The sequence below is a fragment of the Geotrypetes seraphini genome, chromosome 7, assembly GCF_902459505.1.
Source record: "Geotrypetes seraphini chromosome 7, aGeoSer1.1, whole genome shotgun sequence".
NCBI lineage: Eukaryota > Metazoa > Chordata > Amphibia > Gymnophiona > Dermophiidae > Geotrypetes > Geotrypetes seraphini.
In genome coordinates, this window is record NC_047090.1 from 100749439 (window position 1) to 100770265 (window position 20827).

Consider the following 20827-nt stretch of genomic DNA (forward strand, 5'->3'; position numbering starts at 1 on the left):
AGCTCACCAGTGGCCTCAGGGGGAGGGGGGTTGGGATGTGGAACAAATCGCCCACGTTTCTATTCACTCCAATAGGGAAAATTGCTTTGATATATGAGCACTTTGGTTTACGAGCATGCTTCTGGAACAAATTATGCTCGCAAACCAAGGTTCTACTGTATATCCAAAGCCTTCAATAACTCACATAATTTTTTCTATGACAGACATTATGCATAGTGCAGAAGGGGTATTGCTGCAATGTAAGCTAAATTACCGCTATAAGTAACAAGATAAGAATACAATATAGAAACAATGTTTGATTAAATTATAAAAATGAGAAAAGAAATATTTATTTAAGAAATTAAGAAGGAGGTTTATATAAAGAAAACAAAATATTAACGGATACATTGAAAACTATAAGATTAACACCTATTCCAATACAAAATTCTACAAATCAAACTACATGGCTTAACTCCAAGATCCAAATTGGCAGTTTTAAGATCGTATGGAAGCATTGGATTATAGCAGGAATACATATTTTAGAAGATATTATATCTAATGGTAAACTGCTTGATTTTTCACAGTTGCAACACAAATTTGGTCTAGATAAATTGCAAAGTTATAAGTGGTTGCAACTGAAGCAGGCCATTCAAGTCGGGTTCCCTGAATGGAAAAATCTTAATAATCAATATAGTTTAGAGTTCTTATGCTTTCAGATGGACTTTCAGATGGTACAAATTAATATCTGGATTAATTATTAAAAAAACCAAAGAATGGTCTTAGAGACATTTGGAGCTTTGAATTTAAGTATCCAATTACTGCATCTCAATGGCCACGCATTTGGTCTTGGAGGATGAGATGTACAATGTCTGCATCCATGAGACAAACATGGTTTTTCCTGTTGCATAGAGATAGCTCTAAGTCTGATAGATGCTGGCATTGTCATCTTGAAGCAGGGACTTTAGACCATTTATTGTTCTATTGTCCACTTATTATGGAATTTTGGAAATCAATTTGGAGCCAGATAAATTGCTTATTAGAAAATCATGCCAAGATGGCCGCAACTTACTGACTGCTGCTCAGACGCTCGTAACTTCGCTCCTATCTTGAAAAGAAATGCCGAAAAGGAGGGGGAAAAGCGCTGGTGTTGCCTCCCGACGCTTAGTACCCCCGTCGGCTACAATTGATGACTTCATACGGCGACTGCAATGGGAACAAGAATCGCCAGGGACAGCACTGCTGGGAACGCCGCTGGAGAGTATCGCTTCAGCGAATTCCCTAGGGCCCAACATCTCTCTGAGCCCTGACGAACGGACGCCACCCCACCAGCCACAACCACAGGCAGCCAGCTCACCGCGAGAGTTGAGTGCATCCGGACAGGAAGTTCTCTCTTCTCGAGAGGCAAACATGCTGGAGGGCTCGCTGAATAGGACATCTCAGCCTGTAACCGGGACACCAAGTGCTGGAGGAGGACAAGGCTTCACTGAGGTAAACCAGCTCCAAGAACAGACTCTAACCACACAAGTACAATTATTTTCAGTGGTTAAACCCCCACAAGTCACATTAGAAGCTCTTTGGGATTTGGTAGTTAATTTGGGGAACACTTTAAATCCTCAAATAAAAAACTTGGATACAGAAATAAAAGCTCAGAAAGAAGAAATTAACTCTTTAAAACAATATGTATCTTTATTCAAGTTTCAAGTTTATTAGTTTGCTTGTTGAATCGCTTAATCGGATTTCTAAGCGATGTACAATAAAATATACATGTAAGGAAACGAAAACATTACATACAGTTAATTAATTATAACGTAAACAAAAGGTAAGAGGGGGTGAAATACATTTTTTATAGTAAAGAAAGAACATACAGGGAAAATACATAAGGAAATTAAAAAAAACAAAAGATAGAAAAATAATTCGCTAGAATAACACTTTATAATAAAATTTAATTAATTTGCAAATGCGTCTATGAACAAAAAGGTTTTTAATTCGCTTTTAAATTTCCCAAACACCTTCTCCTCCCGTAAAAACATGGGAAGCGCATTCCAGATCTGGGGAGCTGTACATGAGAAGATAAATTGTCTTCTTGTGCTAATAACTTTTAACGAAGGAATTGATAAAAGGTTCCGTTCACTAGATCTTAAAGTTCTTTTAACTGAATATGGGATAAGTAGTCTGAATAAAAATGCTGGAGTCTTATTTTCTAATGTTTTAAAGATAATAGTACATAATTTATGTGTAATTCTATGTATGACTGGAAGCCAATGAGCCTTTTTAAGGAGTGGTGTCACATGATCAAATTTTTTAGATTTTGTTATTAATTTAATAGAAGCATTTTGAATAATTTGTAAACGTTTAATTTCTTGTAACGCAATTCCTGTAAATAATGAATTGCAATAATCGATTTTAGACATCACCAGAGAGTGAATAAGAATATTAAGTGCTCTGGGACAGAGGAATTTAGAAATGGATCGAATTTTCCGCAATCTATAGAAGGTGGTTTTAACAATACTACTAATGTGATCATGATAATTAAGTTTATTATCAAAAATTACTCCTAGAATTTTAGTATTTTTAACTAATTGAAGAGGAATATTTTGAATCAAAATAGGAGCAACTAAAGAAAAGTTTTCCTTACAAGGAAACAGCATGATATTTGTTTTTTTGATATTGAGGGCCAACCTGTTTTTGTCCAGCCAAAGCAGGAAACCAATAAAGAATTAATAACTGTCAAACAAAATCAAGATCAACTGGTTAAAGATAATATAATCATGAGGAGGAAATTGGAAGCTTTGGAGAACAATACTCGGGCTAATAACCTGCGGATTGTAAATTTTCCTAAGATTTTATCAGTTTCCGCTCGAGATATGATAAAACGATATTTTATGGAGATTCTTAAGATACCTGAAAATTCTCTACCTCCCCTCACAAGGGCTTATTATCTTCCTGTTAAAGCTCAAATTCTTCAAAAAGAAAAAGTCGAAGAACCTCAGGAACATCCATTGGATATTTCCGCTATATTAGAACAATCGGACAGAGAAGTGGCTACGCCAGCCACTTTCCTGTTGACTGTGGCTTTGGCTCCAGACAAGGACTGGATCCTGAATCTTTACTTAAAGAATAGATCCAAGGATTTCCTGGGTTTCCATATTCAAATTTTTCCAGATGTCTCAAGAGAGACTAAAAAAAGAAGAAGATAATTCCTAAATTTGAAGCCTGGAGTGACTCAAATTGGGGGGGGTTTCTTTTTAAGATACCCATGTAAATGTGTCGTTAGATATGGTTCATTGAAATATGTATTTGTAGATCCTTCTCATCTGATAAGATTTATCTCAATGAAACGCCTTGAGAATGAAGTAACAACAGCTCCTATTGGAAATTAGTTCTCTGTATTAGTAGTAGTTAAAGTGCCTCTTTAAATTAGTTTGCATTTAATTAAGATACTCTTTAAATCTTGGATCTAGTTTAATTTAGAGGACTTGTGTGCGATCAAGGGAAGCTGTTCTTTTCTTTTCCTATTATAATTTGAGTGAATTACTTTTCAGAACTGAAAATTAATTTTTTTGTAATAATATTTCTTTATTGAGCAAAATCAGCAATAGACAGAACAAGAAAAAGCAAACATACAGCCGCATCTCCCATTGAGGTGCCAAAATAAATCAACCGTGGAACTTAGTAACAATACAACAGGAGAGCGCCCAGGCAAGAATGCTAGAGAGTGCCCAATACAGGATTTTACCATAATAATAATAATGCCCGACCCCCCCCCAACAACCTCAACCCCCCAACCCCCCCCTTCCCCAAACCCAGACCCGTGTGAGTAGATGGGAAAAACAAAAGAAAACGGAGCAGAAAGAAAGAAAGAGAGAGGGAAGGGTGGAACAAGACAACGAGAAAAGAAGGAGTAGAGCAGACAACAGAGTAAGGAAAGCAGCACCCAACTTCTGCCAAAGATACCACCGCTGACAAGGCTAGCAGTTCAGCAACAAACTCCGCTCCCGGTGTGAAAGAGACAACCAATACCCCTCCCACACTTCCTGAAATTTGGTCCAACTGCCCTCATTCTGTCTCCCCACCATCCTACGCTCCAGCAGCGCTAAGTCATATAGGGATAAATACTACTGGGAAAAAGAAGGAGCATGGGGAGTCCGCCACGAGATTAAAATGGCCTTCTTGGCCAAAAGGAGAGCCTTAAACACTAACATCCGCTGTCCAGCCGAGCAGTGAGAGAGAGTCGCTCCATCATAAAAAAGAACTATAGGAGGGGTGCATGCGGGCAACGATGGAGAGATAGAGGACAAAAAGGTCCACACTTGCAGCCAGAAAGCCCGTATCCTGGGACAATCCCAGAACATATGTCCCAGGGTAGCAGAGCGCACAGGGCACTTGGGACAACAGGCGTGAGTGGCGAAGCCGGCTCGATAGGCCCTCTGTGGAGAGATATACGCTCTGTGAAGAAATTTATATTCCTGCTCCCTATGGAGCATATTGCAGGAGAGAGCACGCAGGAAGACAAAACAATAAGAAATCAAGGAGGGCAAAATAGCGCATCCCAGTTCAGCGCTCCACGCCCCAGCCAACAGATCCGCTCTCTCGGTCGACAACGGGGACTGCAATGCGGCGACAAAGTAGCGCAGACGCGGAGCCGGATCCTCCCACAAACCCAAACTCAAGCCAAGACTCCGCGCCACCGAGGGACGCCTGGACGACTCCCTGAGACTACAGACATAATGTCCAAGCTGTAGATAACCAAATGTGTCCACTCGATCCAAACCATAGAGGGACGCCAACTCTGCATGAGAAAGGAGAGTCCCCCCTCTCCGTGAGCACATCCCCCACTCTACGTATCCCATGTGTATGCCAAAGCCGGAAGACTCGACTGTCACTTCCGGGACAAAATTGCGCGTTGCCCACTAAGGGCAACATGGGGTTTTCGCTAAAATTAACCCCCAAGCGTTTGCAAAGCTGTTTCCAGATACATCTCATATAGGACCACACCACATGGCCCCTCTGGAAAGAGTCCAACCGAGCCGAAGGAGCATGCAACAAGAACAATCCCGAGACAGGAGACAGGAAGTCCCTGTCCACAGATAAGGTCAGAGAGGAGGAACTCTCCAGGCACCAATCCCAGATCTGGCGCAAGCCACAAGCCAAGTTGTAAGCTCGAAGATCTAGAAGACCGAACCCCCCCTGCACCTCCGGCAGCATCAGAACGCGAAGGGGTATGCGAGGGCGCCGCCCCACCACAGAAAAAACCGCAGAGCACGGTACAGCTCCTCCAAATCCCCATGCCTCAACCAAATCGGTAAAGTCTGCAACAAGTAGAGCCACCGCGGCACAATCATCATATTATATAAAAAGACGCGACCCGCAAGGGACACCGGCAGAGCACCCCACAAGCGCAGACTCTCAACAGAAGACCGAAGCAGGGGTCGAACATTAATCTCATAAAGGCGCTTCAAAGTGGAGGGAATAAGAACCCCCAAGTATTTCACCTGAGCCGGAGCCTCCTTCAGAGGAAAGTCCGACCACAGGTGAGAAATACGCAGATGGAGAGGGAGCGCTTCTGACTTAGATACATTGAGTTTGAGGCCCGAAAGCTCCCCAAACTGCCGAAACAACTCCAGCAGTAAGGAAAGGTGCGAAACAGGGTCGGTCAAAAGAATCATGATATCATCTGCAAAGGCAAAACTACGCAGGGAGGAATCTCCCACCTCCACCCCCTCAAGCAACGGATGCGTGCGGATACAAAGCAATAAAGGTTCCAAGAATAAAATATAAAGCAATGGAGACAGGGGGCAACCCTGCCGAGTACCCCGCCGCAGAGAGAAAACCGGGGACGCTATCCCGTTGACAAGCACAGCAGCCTCGGGGTTAGAGTATAAAGCACGGAGAGCGTTCAGATAAAAGCCATTCACTCCATAACGAAGGAGCAGCGGAAAAAGGAAGGCCCACTCAACCCGATCAAAGGCCTTCTCAGAGTCAAAGCTAATGGCCAATGTGGGCTGTCGCCGAGAGTCACAATGGGCCAAAGCCAGTAAAAGCTTCCGAACATTATGGCCTGCCTGACGACCCTTCACAAAGCCCACCTGGTCCAGTCCCACCAGGGAAGGGACAAGGGGAGCCAACCGATTAGCCAATATCCGGGCTAGAATTTTAAGGTCTACGTTGATAAGCGAAATGGGCCTATAAGACCCCACCAAGAGAGGGTCCTTACCCGGTTTGGGCAGTACCGTTATCAGCGCCCGATTCGAGCCAGGCGGAAATGAACCTCCCTCCACCGCCCGCTCATAATACCGCCTCAGCGGATCGGCCACAAACCCCTTCAAGAGACGATAAAATTCCCCGCCAAAGCCATCCGGACCCGGGGATTTACAGAGAGGCAAGGTTTTAATAACCCCCAAGACCTCCTCCCCGGAGATGGGGGAGACCAAGCTCGCACTATCAGCCTCCGAAAGCCGAGGCAAGGGCAGCGAGTCCAAGTACGCCTGAATCGAAGAGTCCCGGTCCACCACCTCCGCTGAGTAAAGAGAGCTGTAAAAAGAGACAAAAAGCTGTTCAAGTTGAGACTGGGCTGTAACCAGCTGCCCCCCAGCTCCTGTAAGTGAGGTGATGGAGGAGGACCCCCTCCGCGCTCTAGTCAGCCGTGCCAGCATTCTACCCGGGCGATTACCAAACCTATGGAGGCGATATTTAAAATAAAATAGCGACTTGTAGGCTCGTTCATGTAAGAGGGCATGGAGCGCTGTCTGGGCCGCCCGAAACTCATGTTTGTGGGATAGAGTAGGGGAATGTAACACTAAGAGCCTGCTCTGCCGTACTTTACGCTCGAGAGCCAAAATCTTGGTCGCCAACAGTTTCTTCCGTCGGGCACAGTATGCTATCACCGCCCCACGGATCACCACCTTGGCTGCTTCCCAAAAAAGAGCTCCGTTATCCGCATGCACCCCATTGAACTCAACATACTCCTTCCACTGCATCTCCAAATACTGTTTAAAATCAGGATCAGAATAGAGCGCTACCGGAAAACGCCAGCGCCCACCCCCAACGGGGGGCCCATCAGCAAAGCTAATATCCATCCAAACCATAGTATGATCAGAAATAGCCAGCACCCCAATCTCAGCCTGATGTACTGCATAGAAGGAGGAACGGGAGAGAAAAACATAGTCAATTCTAGAGGAGGAATCATGCACTTTGGAAGTATGAGTAAAATCCCTCTCATCAGGATGAAGGGTTCTCTACACATCCACCACATCCAAAGCCTGCATCCAAGCACACAGCCCATTATCCGATCTCCCCGAGGACCCAGAAATCCCCCTAGAAGAGTCCAGAACAGGATCCAGAATAGAGTTGAAATCCCCCAGGAAAATCATATGGGTCCCAGGCAACAAGGTCACCGACAGGATTACCCCCAAAAGTTTCTTATAAAAGAACCGTTGAGCAGTATTGGGAGCATACACTGACATCAAGAGAACCGGACGCTGGCACAGCGTACCCTGAACCAGTACATAGTGACCCTCCGGATCGGAAAGGACCCGAGATTGAACAAAAGGAATGGATTTATGCAGCAGGAGAGCCACCCCAGCCTTGGCCTTAGAAGAAGAAGCTGAGTAACATTGTCCTACCCAGGACTGCCTCAGCTTTCCATGTTCGTTCTCGGAAAGCTTAGTCTCCTGCAGGCCCACTATATCTGCCCTATGTCTGGCCAAATGCTGCAAAATCTTGGTTCTCTTTATTGGAGAGTTGATACCCGATACATTCCATGTCACACAACGCACTCCCCGCTTAGGCGGCATTCAGAGGGAAACTAGCAGAATCTACCAAACAAAGGAGAAGAGAACTCCTGCCGAGAGTCCCAGCCCTCCTCCCGGCAGCCACCCGTCCATCACACACACACAAACCACCCACCAATAACCACACTGATCCTATCCCCCCACCCCACCAGCCACTATCCCTCTTCAACCCCAACTCCCCCCTCCCAGACCCCCCCCACCCCACCCAAACCCACCTCCCCCGCCCTCCCCCCAATCCCCACCCCCAAACCCAACAACCCCCTCCCAGTCCCCCTCTGAAACCCCATTCCACCACTCCAGGAGAGGGTATGCCAAGGGCCCAAAGACCCTCCCCCCCTCAGCCTCCCATACAAAAACCAAGCAATAACAAAGCAAGATGGAAGAAAGGCAAGAGCCAGGAGTCCAATACCATCATCAAGAGCAGGACCCCAAAGGGAGAGGGCAGCGAAGAAAGGTAGAAAACACATAGTCCCGCCTCGGCAGGACTTAACAACAACAATCCGGCTCACAAGGCCAGAAACCAGTATCCAATACTAACAAAAGTGACCCCCACTAAGGGGCCACAAAACGAAGGTAGCCAGCATAATATGCTGCATCATGTCTCAAGGGGAACACCTCCGGTGTCTCATGGGTGTCCCCCCCCACATAGCAGAAAGGAACCTCAAGTCACTGTCAGGGTCCATCAAGTGCTCGGCTCCAGGTCAGGATACCACAGAAGAACCTGAGCCCGGGCGGCCTCGCTAGTGTCAAAGAGAAAGGGTTGGCCCCCATGAAGCACTCGAAGCTTGGCAGGATATTGCAGGGTGAAGCGTAGTTTTTTCTCAGTGAGTTGCTTGCAGACGGTCGAGTAGCCTCGACGTAGAGATGCCACCTGTGCAGAATAATCCTGGAACATCAGAATACGCTGGTTCTGGAACTGTAAATCCTTTTTCTGGCGATAGGTGCGCAGCAAGAGATCTTTGATAGCAAAATTGAGGATGCGGAGGATCACCACGCGCGGCCTGGTCGAGCCCTCCTGCCTCCTGCCCAACCGATGCGCCCGTTCAATACGCAGGGGACCCAGGCCCCGCGTGGCCATCAGCTCAGTCGTCAACCACGCTTCCAGGGTAGGCAGGAGATCTCCATCCGATATTGATTCTGGGACCCCCACCAGGCGCAGATTATTCCGTCTGGAGCGATTCTCCAGATCCTCCATCTTCTCTTCACATTGCCCCACTTGTCGCTGAAGTCGCTGAATCTCAGATTGCATGAAAGTAATAGAGTCCTCCGCAGTGCTGATCCGTTGCTCAGCGTCAGACACGCGAGTGTTAAACTCTGCCACTGAGGCAGAGAGAGTAGATATGGACTCCTGCACCTTGTCCAAGCGCGTCCCCAGCGCCGACACTACTGCCTCCGTTAGCCGCGTGATCATGTCCGCCCCCGCTGAGTCCGCGGCATCTCCTGAGCCGGCCATTTTGCACTCTGTGCCTGGCCCCGATTTTGTGCGTTCACGCTCCTTTTTCCCCGCCTTCGCCGCCATATCTCCGCTTCCTTTTTGCAAATATTTGTCCATAGAGCCCCGAAGAATCGGGGGAAAGCGCTTGGTGGGAATAAATTCGCCGAATCTAGGTCCGGGAGGCCGAAGCAGGGGAAGAGCAGCGGAGCTCAAGGAAAACGCGTCTTCCCTGCTCTCGGCACGGCCACGCCCCCCCTGAAAATTAATTTAAACAGAGATGTCTTGATCATACTTTTCTGTACAAGATGTTTATGCTTGGAAAATTTTTTATAAAGTTGTATAAATAAATAAATTAAAAAAAAAAAAAAAGAAAATCATATGGCATTAACATATGACACAGTATTATTTGGCATGGTGATGAGGGCCAAGAGCCAAATATCCTCTAATAATAATAAACTATTGCTCATTTTGCCATACAACAAATAACACATAATTGGAAAAGTTGGGATAGACTAAACTTCAGTTTTTGGTGGAATTCCGTATGCCATATTTATAAAATGGAAAGAACATTAGCCATTCAAAAAGGAAATTTTAATAAATTTCAAGATGTGTGGAGGCAATTATCAGAATATTGTAAAGAATAAGTATATATTTTTCTTCCCTGTTAAATATAAATGAAAAATAGGGCGGGGTAGGGAGATTTTATTATTGATGACATTGATTTTATGAAATATAAAATGTAGGGAGGGAAGGGGATTAATTTAATTTGATAAAGATTAATTGTAAAATCTCAAGTGTATTATCTATGTTACAATGTTAATATCAATATTGTTGTACTTGATGTAAGTTATAAAATGAATAAAGAATTATAAAAGAAAAGAAATTAAGAAGGAGGATCAATGAAGAATGGAGCTACTGTTGAGCTTTGTTACTCAAATTGCAATCTGATGACCCTTCAAAATATATATATATATCTTGTTTGAAAAAAAAAAATACAGTATATATTATAAGAGAAAAAAAATATAAGAAGTAACATATTTATAATGTCTGTCAGAAAAAAATATGAGTTTTTGAAGGCTTTGAATATAATATGAGATTCTTGGGAGAATATGTTCAGTGGGGATTAAATTTGTTTGTCAGGTCTAGGACGTCCACATTAATCTTCCAAATAAAATATGTTCTATAACTCAGTGGTCCCCAACCCTGTCCTGGAGGACCCCCAGGTCAGTCGGGTTTTCAGGGTAGCCCTAATGAATATGCATTGAACAGATTTGCATGCCTTGCACCTCCATTATATGCAGATCTCTCTCATGCATATTCATTAGGGCTATCCTAAAAACCCGACTGGCCTGGGGGTCCTCCAGGACAGGGTGGGAGACCACTGCTAAAACTCATTTTGCACTATTTAATAGTGCACTTCTACTAGCTGTATTGGTGGAATGTAATAAAGTTTAGTTGAGTAACAACAAAAAATATGATTTAGTTCGTGAGCTTTCCAGACCACACAAATCTCTTCATCTCCATGAGCTCTATAGTCTGGAACTAAAATTTATTTTTGTTGGTCCCTTTGAAATGTGTCACAATCTATTAAGACTGTGCTGTATGATATGCAGGGCCTGAAAAAGCAAGGAGCTGTTTAACACATAAAGTAAAGGCATAGAGGGGCATTTTCAATAGGACATCTAAGTCTGAGTTTGGACATTTTGGGCAAGACGTCCAGAAATCCAATAGAGAAAATGTCCATTCTCAAAACAGCAAGACGCCTATCTTTTTTAGAATGACTTATGTAGACGTTTTGGTCCTGAATACGTCTTATGATTTTTGGCCATTCTCAAATATAAAGACATCCACATGAACAACTCACAAAAGCAAGTTTTTTGGCAACTAACATTCTTAGCAAACTGTCACAGACAGCTGAACATTCCTCTGCACAGTAGCATTACTGCAGCGAAGGTCCTATTAAAAGTCCCAGGTACAGGTGTCACTTTAACTTGCTTCTGTTGTGTGGTGAACCCTCCAAATCCCACCCAAAATTTACTGTACCCACCTGTACACCACAGCAATAGCCCTTATGTCTGCAGGTGTCATCTTAATGTTGGTACAGTAGATTTTGGAGGGCTCACCATACAATAGAAGCAAGTTAAAGTGACTTTTAATGTGAAATTCACTAAATAACCTCTGCTCTCTCTCGGCTCAAATGTCTCTGTTAACATCTGAAGCTGCTGAGAACTTTTCAGCACCCCCTCATAATACAGGCTAAAATGTACTGTTATTTTAATATCTTTGGGTGGTGGGAAGGAGTTGGTGACCACTGGGAGAGTAAGGTGGGGGGGGGGGGGATGATGCCTTAATCCCTCCAGCAGTTATCTGGTCAGGTTGGCTATTGTTTGTCTGCCATTTTTTGTCTGCAAGTTTGAATATTATGTGGTGAAGGGTTTGCCTATGATAGATGGTATGAAGCAGAGCTAGAGGATCTCAGCTCATGTCATTAGGCCTTCTGAGACATTTTTCCTTCACCTAGATTTTCTCTGTGAATTATATTAGTAAGTGTATACCAATTTGCTGGAGTGTGGTTTTTTGTATCTTCCAGTTGTATGTACCTCCAGTCCTTCCCTAGTTTTATATATTGAGATAAATGTTTATGCATGATATGCAAAGCTACTGTTTCTCTCTGTATTCATTGTGGATATCATTATAACCTGAATTGTAGCCTATTGGTTAGTGCAGTGTGCTTTGATCCTCAGGAATTGGGTTCAATTCCCACTGCAGCTCCTTGTGACCCTGGGCAAGTCACTTAACCCTCCATTGCCCCCCCCAAAAAAAAAAACAAACCACCTGAGATTGTGAGCCCACTATGGACAGAGAAAGTACCTGCTTGTAATGTGTACAGTAATGCATACATCTAGTAGCACTATAGAATTGATTTGCAGTAGTAGTAGACGTCTGTGGTGTTCCAAGGACTGAGCTGAGGACCACTGACCTAGATACAATTGTGTCAGGTCCCCCAAAACCTACCATTGCTATTATAACTGTGATGTTTAGATTCCAAGCCAATAGATTGCTGAAAATTTTTGAGGTGGCAAAATATTAGCCATATAAGGATCCCTTTTGAGACGTCTAATCAGTAGGAGAAAAAAAAATGTCTTGAGTTATCTTTAGATCACCATTTCTGCAGCTGTGGAATTAGGCAGAATAGAGGCCGAGTGAGTTGTCATATGTCTCTTATGTATAACGGAGAATTGTGCTTCTAAGATATAGGGCTCCTTTTACTAAGCTGCGTTAGGGCTTTAACGCATGGAATAGTGCGCGCTACAATGCCGCGCGCGCTAGACGCTAACGCCAGCATAGAGCTGGTGTTAGTTCTAGCCGTGTAGCGGGGGGTTAGCGCGCGCTAATCTACCGCGTGTGCTAAAAACGCTCGCGCTCCTTTGTAAAAGGAGCCCATAATCTTTCAGCAGCTCCCACATAATTGCTTAGATCCTGTTGGACCAGTGGTCTCAAACTCGCAGCCCGGGGGCCACATGCGGCCCGCCAGGTACTATTTTGAGGCCCTCGGTATGTTTATCATAATTACATAAGTAAAATAAAACAGTTTCTGGATCATATGTCTCTTTAGCTATAAATGACAATATTATTATTAAGACTTAGCCAAAAGGAAAGATTTATAAACTATAAAGAGTTTTACCTCATGCAAAATTGTCATTTCTTTAATAAGACATTAACTATTTTTTCTGAGGCCCTCCAAGTACTTACAAATCCAAAATGTGGCCCTGCAAAGGGCTTGAGTTTGAGACCACTGTGTTGGATGGACTGTGTAGATAGCAGTCATACTAGCTGCGTGGGCCATTCCCATGATTGCGTGTGTATAACATCTCACCTTAGGGAATATTTGGAGACTTGCCTAGTGCAAAGCAAGTTGAACTTTCTTCCCATTTTCAAAACATAATATACTTGTGGTTTTCATGCTGTGTCTTTCTGGATGGCTGTTGATACTGTCAGTCCATTTTCCAAAAGATAATTTCTCATTGAAAATCGGAAGCCTGTATCTTTCCTTTCAGAGTGTTTTTTTCTTCTTTGAGTTGCAAGGCAAACCATTCCAGACTGCTATAGTTTAATTCATTGAACCCATAATTTTTCTTATGCCAGGTATAATAATATGGTTGTAATTATCTATTACTACTGCATGTTTCCTGATTTACTTAAGGTTACATTTATAAGAGCCACATACTGTATGACTAAGCATCAATTATCATCCTGATACCATCTAATATTTGATGACTAGTCCTGGACTTGCATCTTTGTCATTGACTTGGCAATTTAGCTTCTCTTAAGCTTGCAATTTTCATGACCTGGTTGAAATAATTCAGTGTGCATTTTGCATAGTGTATTTTGCATCTCTCAAGCTGTTTCCATTGTCTTTATATAGTACTTTGTGTATATGCAGTGACGTACCTAGAGTATGTGGCACCCGGGGCCCATCATTTTTTGACACCCCCCCATGTAAAAAAATATTTTTTGTAATGACCATGAAACGGAATAAATGGTCAGAATAGAAACAGGCAGTGAAAATTTTCTTATATTCCAAACATAACATAACATAAATTATGTCTGAATTGTCATGACATCAGAAGTACATATGGAGTAGTTGCAGGTGATGCTTGGGACAGTTCTGATTGTGTTAGTTCGGTTTTATGTGTTTTTTGAATAGAAGGGTTTTTATTTCTTTTTGAAGGTTTTGCAGTCTGTGTTCGATGTCAATTGGTTATAGAGTTGGGGGTCGAGTGTTGCAGCTCGAATGGCTAGGAGGTTGTCGAACAGTTTTTTTCTTTTGACGTTTTTGGTTGGAGGGTGTGTGAATGGTGCGTGAGTTCTCCTATGTCTGTATGAAGTGGATTGAATTATTTAGCTGAAGAAATTAGTTACCCCCTCATCCCACACACATTAATTCTCTTCCATTTTTGTTCCCATTATATAAAACACTGATAAGTTCCCAGAAAAAAAAATACATTAAAATAAGAAGTGAAAACAAAGGCCCCTACAGATGAGAACATAACATAAGAATAGCCTAACTGGGTCAGACCAATGGTCCATCATGCCCATTAGCCCATTCTCATGGTAGCCAATCCAGGACACTAATACCTGGTCAAAACCCAAAGAGTAGCAACATTCCATGCTACCGATCCAGGGCAAGCAGACACTTTCCCCATGTCTTAATAACAGACTATGGACTTTTCCTCCAGGAATTTGTCCAAATCTTTCTTAAAACCAGCTACACTATCTGCTTTTACCATAACTTCTGGCCACTTCATTTTTAAGTTTAGATCTTTCCTTTCAAACAGAGACCTTGCTAGATGTCAAATACAGCACAAGGTAACTTCACATGGACTTAGCTGTGCAGGAAATGTGAATCTCCTCATACACCCACCATATAGTGCAAAAATGTGCAAAGGTCTGTTTTTTTCTTTCGATCACTACATAGCCTAATGCCACACAAGCAGCGCTGTTACAAACATATTCTGTAGGTCAATGCTAAGGATAACAAAGTTTCCTTCCTTGGACCAGAAGGAGATACCGATAAACCACTGGAAGAGATCCCAAAACAACACCCAAAGACCCACTCAGTGTGTGAACCAGTTGAGTGGAGTGGACTAACTGGGGGGTGGAAATGGGCCCGGAGTTTGCTCAACAGAATTTCCCAGACCACCTCTTCCTCTCAACACATTGACACGCTGCCACCACCACCACTAGGAACACCTCACTGGGTAGGCCAGCTATGCTATAAACTTTATAAAACATGTTATTATATTTTCTTATAAAGCACATATTTTAACTGAACTCTCTGACATCCTCAGCCTTTCCATTCACAAAAATAGAAGGAAGAAAAGTTCCCATTTCCTGCTGTCTCATGTCCCCGGCCTATACAATATTTTTTTTCTGCAGACCCTTCAAAAGTCTGACCAAATCCTCGTTTCACTTGCATTATAAAGTACTGAGGATGCAATCTCTACCCAATCCCAGGTCCTAAAGTCTAAGACAGTAGCGCAAACTAATGCTGCCAGATTCAGGAAAAAAAAATTTGATTTGATTCAGCCTATTGAATTGGTTTTTCAATTCGATTTTCCTGCCCAGTTGGGTGATTTTTTTCAAAACTCCTGGTGGGTTTTATAGCTTTTTCACCCCCTTTGGCTTCTCCTAACCACACTGGCGCTGTGGTGTAAATAAAATAAAGAAACAAAAAGGACTTTTCCTCTCTCTGTTAAATCCTAGCTCACGTTTGCAGACCAACACCAGCTCTGGCAGGATACACATTTCAAATATGACATATTATAATCACAAAACAGAAAATAAAATTAATTTTTCTACCTTTTGTTGTCTGGTTATATTTCAAATCTTGTTGGTCCAAGGCTCTGGTTTTCTTCTGATAACTTGCTTGCCAGGGTCTCCTTCTTTCTTCTTTCTGCATGCTAACCATCCATCTGCCAACTCTGTCCTCCCTTTCCATTTCCCTTCCCTCCCCAGGAAGTCTGGTATCTTTCCTTTTTTTCATCTCCCTCCACATATCCACCTTTTCTTAACTACCCTTTCATCCGGCATCTCTCCCTCATTCCCCACCACCCCAGAGTCCACCATCTCTCCCTTTCTTTTCCCAATTACCCTCCTATCCAGTATCTCTATCACTCCTCCACACCATCCCTTGTGTCCAATTTCCCTCCCTTTCTGTTCCTTCCCTCCCTAAATCCCATGGTCCATCATCTCTCTCCCTCTCCTCTATTTTCAGACCCATTATTTCTTCCTCCCCCCCCAAAGTTTGGCATATGCATGTCTCTTTGAACACCCCCTTCCCTCCGTGTACTTCTAAACCAGGGTCCCCCCCAAAGGTCTGTCCCCCCTAAAGGCCTGCACCCCCCTTGAAGGCCTGTCCCACCCCCTTGAAGGCCTGCCTGCCTGTCTCCCCCTTGTAGACCTGTCCCCCCTTGTAGGCCTGCCTGCCTGCCCCCCCCCTTGAAGGCCTGTCCCCCCTTGAAGGCCTACACCTCCTTGAAGGCCTGCACCCCCCAAAGGCCTGTACCCCCCAAAGGCCTGTCCCCCCCTTGAAGGCCTGCACCCCCCTGAAGGCCTGCACCCCCCTTGAAGGCCTGTTCCACCCCCTTGTAGGCCTGTCCCCCCCTTGTAGGCCTGTCCCCCCCTTGAAGGTCTGCACCCCCCGAAGGCCTGCACCCCCCCGAAGGCCTGTCCCCCCCCCTTGAAGGCCTGTCACACCACCTTGTAGGCCTGTCCCACCCCCTTGTAGGCCTGTCCCCCCCTTGAAGGCTGCCTGCCCCCCCCTTGAAGGCCTGCCTGCCCCCCCTCTTGAAGGCCTGTCCCTCCCCCTTGAAGGTCTGCACACCCCCCCCGAAGGCCTGTTCCCCTCCCTTGAAGGCCTGCCTCCCCCCTTGAAGGCCTGCCTGCCCCCCCCTTGAAGGCCTGTCCCCCCTTGAAGGCCTGCCTGCCTGCCTGTCAACCCCCTCCCCCTTAAAAGCCTGCCTGCCTGCCCACCCCGAAGGACCGCTCGCCCCCCTGGGCTCCCCGCACCACCTATGAAGCAGCACTACCTATGCTCCCGGCCTTGCCGTTCAGTCCCCCCCCACCACCCTCGAAGGACCGTTCGCCCCACTGACCTTCCTGCACCACCTATGAAGCAGCCGCAGCAGGATCGCGACGCGATCCCTGCGCTGCTTAGGCGCTGCTTCCTGCGCCGCGGTCCCGCCCCTCCTCTGACGTCAGAGGAGGGGCGGGACCGCGGTGCAGGAAGTAGCGCCCAAGCAGTTCAGGGATCGCTGACGCTGCGGGCTACTTCACAGGTGGTGCAGGAAGGTCAGTGGGGCGAGCGGTCCTTCGGGGGTGGGGGGGGGACTGAACGGCAAGGCCGGGAGCACCTCCTCAGGGCTGGCACCTGGGGCGGACCGCCCCTCCCGCCCCCCCCCTTGGTACGCCACTGTGTATATGGCTTCGTTTTCTTTCCCTGTGCACACAAGAAGGCATTAACATCTTTGGTTAACAGATTTCAATGCCACTTATCTGTTTGCTTTGAGCAACTCATATACCCCCCCCCATACATCTTTTACAAAACCATATCACGGTTTTCAGTGCCGGCCGCAGTGGTTACAGCTCCGACACTCGTAGGAATTCTAGGAGCATCAGAGCTGTTATGGCCTTAGCCAGCGCAAAAAAAACACATTATGGTTTTGTAAAAGGGAGGTGGGGGATAACCTTCATCTATTCTCTCAACATTTTTTCTATTTTTTTCCTTTCTATAACCTCCGCCCCAGACTGTGCTGATATTTATTTAAAAAATGTATTACTCACAAACATCCAACAATTCTGTCCCCTCTTAACATAAAAACCCGAATGGTCCATCCAGTCTGCCCAACCTGATTCAATTAAAATTTTTTTTTATCAGGCTGGGCAGACTGGATGGGCCATTCGGGTCTTTATCTGCCATCATTTACTATGTTAAAAGGGGACAGAATTGTTTAAAACATACATAATTAAAAAGCAACAAACATACTACATAAAAAATAAAAATTTACAATTAACTCGTCAGATCACAAACAAAACTACCTTGATTGCACATCTCAAAATTCTATCTTTCATGAAAAACAGCTGAGCTAACCAGCTAAGTGCCATTGAATATCGGCGAATAGCCCTGCACAGGTGATTTAATTGGACAGGAATCTCTCCTGTCTAATTATGTTGAATCTTCACCCTGTAGGTGCCAATGTGACTTTAGAAAATAGATGATATATAGGTGTCTTCCTGCCCAATTAACCTAAGCACCCTGCGTGGGCCTGACTCTATAAACCGTGACTAGGTAAGGCACTACTAGGTGTCTTAATCAAGGACACTCCATAATGCCTAACTAAAATTTGCACACAAATTTTTAAAAATTGGCATTGTAATTGATCACACCATTAACCAATTTTTTTTTTTTAATAAATCTTTATTCATTTTTAAACTAAAAACAGTGCCAAACAAATAAAGAACAGTAGGTATTACATACAATGCACTATTATCTGTAGAGGCAACTTATATATCATTCAGGATTTTCAAATTTCATATATTAAATAATAATACATTTTAACATAATTTAAATAAGTAATAAAGTTACCTAAATGTATTTATTTACTTCCCTCCCTTCCACCCCCTCCCCCCATGGATGTGTACAGGAAATGAATAAAATAAATATTATCATACCTCCATAAATTTAGTCAATGGGCTCCAAACTTTATTAAATACACCACTAAATCCCCTACATTCTGCATTAATTCTTTCATATTTGTATGTAGTACATACATTCACCCACCAAAAAGTGTAACTTATTCTGTCATGGTTTTTCCAATAACTCGTGATCAATTGCATGGCTATGCCCGTCATGATCATAAAAAGACGGCTCTTATATTTATGTAAGGTGGGTTTCACATGTAGTATCGTTCCACATATTATAGCTTCATATGATAGTGGAACCTTTGAGTCCAGAACATGATTAATTTGTCCCCATATTGACTTCCAAAATATAAATTTAAAAGGACAAAAATATAGCAGATGATCCAAAGTCCCTATATCAATATGACAGTGCCAGCATCAGCGCCTGAGTGTGATTTTATAAGTGGCACCTAGCGATTGATTGACAACCGCGCTGACTGGTGTCTACAAGTTAGGCGTAATTAGATCTCATTTATAGAATCAGGCTCTAATTGCGTTCCCTGTGGCACAGTCAAGCCAACATCTTTAATGTCATATAAGCAGCATTCACAAATCAAGTTGTAGACGTGTACACTAAAAGAAAGGACTTGAAATTCACTTTTAGTAAAGCTAGCAGGGGTTCAATGAGTTTGCCTTCGTTAATAATCTGAAGTGAGATTAGACATATTGTAATTTTAAAGCTCTAAATTATGCTGAGTAACACTTTTAGGGTTGCACCACTTGTGAATCATTCGGTGAGCCATTACGAATAGATTTGTTGTCCTTTTTATGATTTGGAAATCACTGTACAAATTTCCTGTCACTAATCACTCAGCACTGTGTACGTGTAGCTAAAGTTCACCGGATGCACGTAGACATCCTACTACAAACAGCACGTGGTATTCCATGTTAAAACTAGTATTTCTTTTCATGACAGATGGCTTTCCAGGTCTATCTTGTGTTATACTGTGGCTTGGCAAAACCACAGAGGCAGGAGCACCGCACCAACAACAACAAAGAAAAATGTTTGCATAAAAAAAAAAGCAAAGGTGAAAAAAAGTTGAAAGATGATATTTTGTTTGATAATCAATTCTCATATAGCCTGACTTGGCTATGTTTTGCCAGAAATGGCCGGATTAAGGATATAGAAAATTCCACTTCATTTATTTATTTATTTATTTAGATTTTTATCCTGTTCTCCCAGTAGCTCAGAACGGTCTACAGATAAACATACACAATGGAGAGTAATTAGATAAATAAGATGTTCTATAGGTTAAATGTTTGGACATACAGGACTGCGAAGTAGTTAAATACAGGGAGTATACAGTAAATTAAGAGTAGAGTTTAAGTATATGTAGTTTAGTTTAGTATCAGTCGTTTAGTTTGGTATGAGTAGTTTAGTTTAGTACAAGTTAGTTGAGTTTCGGTACAATTTATCAGAGTACAGACTAAGAGAGGACTGTACTGAAATTTAGGGAGAAGTTGGACAGGGGAGGGAAGAGAGAGGGGGGGTTTAAGGGGGGTGTGGACTGAGGGTGACTTTTAGTTGAAGAGGAGGGTCTTTACCATTTTACGGAATGTCAATAATGAGTTCTGTTGTCTGAGTTGAGGGGGAAGTTGGTTCCAGAGATGTGGAATGAAGTGGCTGTAGGATCGTTTGCGGGCAGTTTCTGAGAGGAGGGACCTTCCAGGGGGAATGCGTAGGCGTATTTCCGATTTTGAGCGGAGGGTGCGGGTGGGTGTGTAGATGGGAAGCTTGGATTGTATGTAGGAGGGGGGGGTGGTATACTGGTCACAAAACTTAGGACTCCTTTTAGGAAGGGAAGGGAGACTTGTATACCGTGTTTTGGTGGCTTTGGCAGCTTGCGGTGGGCACTGGAGGATTAAGGGCTCCTTTTCCGAAGCCACGGTAGCGGTTTAACGCGCGTAATAGCGCAGGCTAAACCGCCGGCCGCACTAGCCGCTACCACCTCCTCTTGAGCAGGCAGTAGTTTTTCGGCTAGCGCAGGGGTAGCGCGTGATTAAAAGTTGCGCGCGTTAAAGCTGCTACCGCGGCTTCCTTAAAGGGCCCTAAGTGACTTGCCCAAGGTCAATAGGAGCAGCACTGAGATTTGATCTCACAACCTCTGGGTGCAGAGGCAGTAGCTCTACCAGTGAGCCACACCTATTACTAAGGTGTACTAATGAATTAGTGTGCATTAAGTTCCTTGTAGTCCATTTTATTCCTATGGGCTTCTTAGCACTAAAAACCATTAGTGCAGCCTAGTAAAAAGAGCCCTTAGTCTCTTGCTTTCAAAAGGCCACTCAGTTTCAGATCTGGCAGAGACATTTGGGTGAAATGCAGTTTGGTATGGCCAAGGTTGACTCCCATTGAACTTTTTATGAAAGTATCTCAGGTAAA

General features: G+C 44.0%; 1 protein-coding gene across 7 annotated transcripts in view; it reads left to right on the plus strand.

Moving 5' to 3' along the window:
• Nucleotides 1-20827, plus strand: part of RAD51B (RAD51 paralog B) — a 1288364-nt gene that overhangs the window by 646099 nt on the left and 621438 nt on the right. The window lies entirely within an intron of this gene.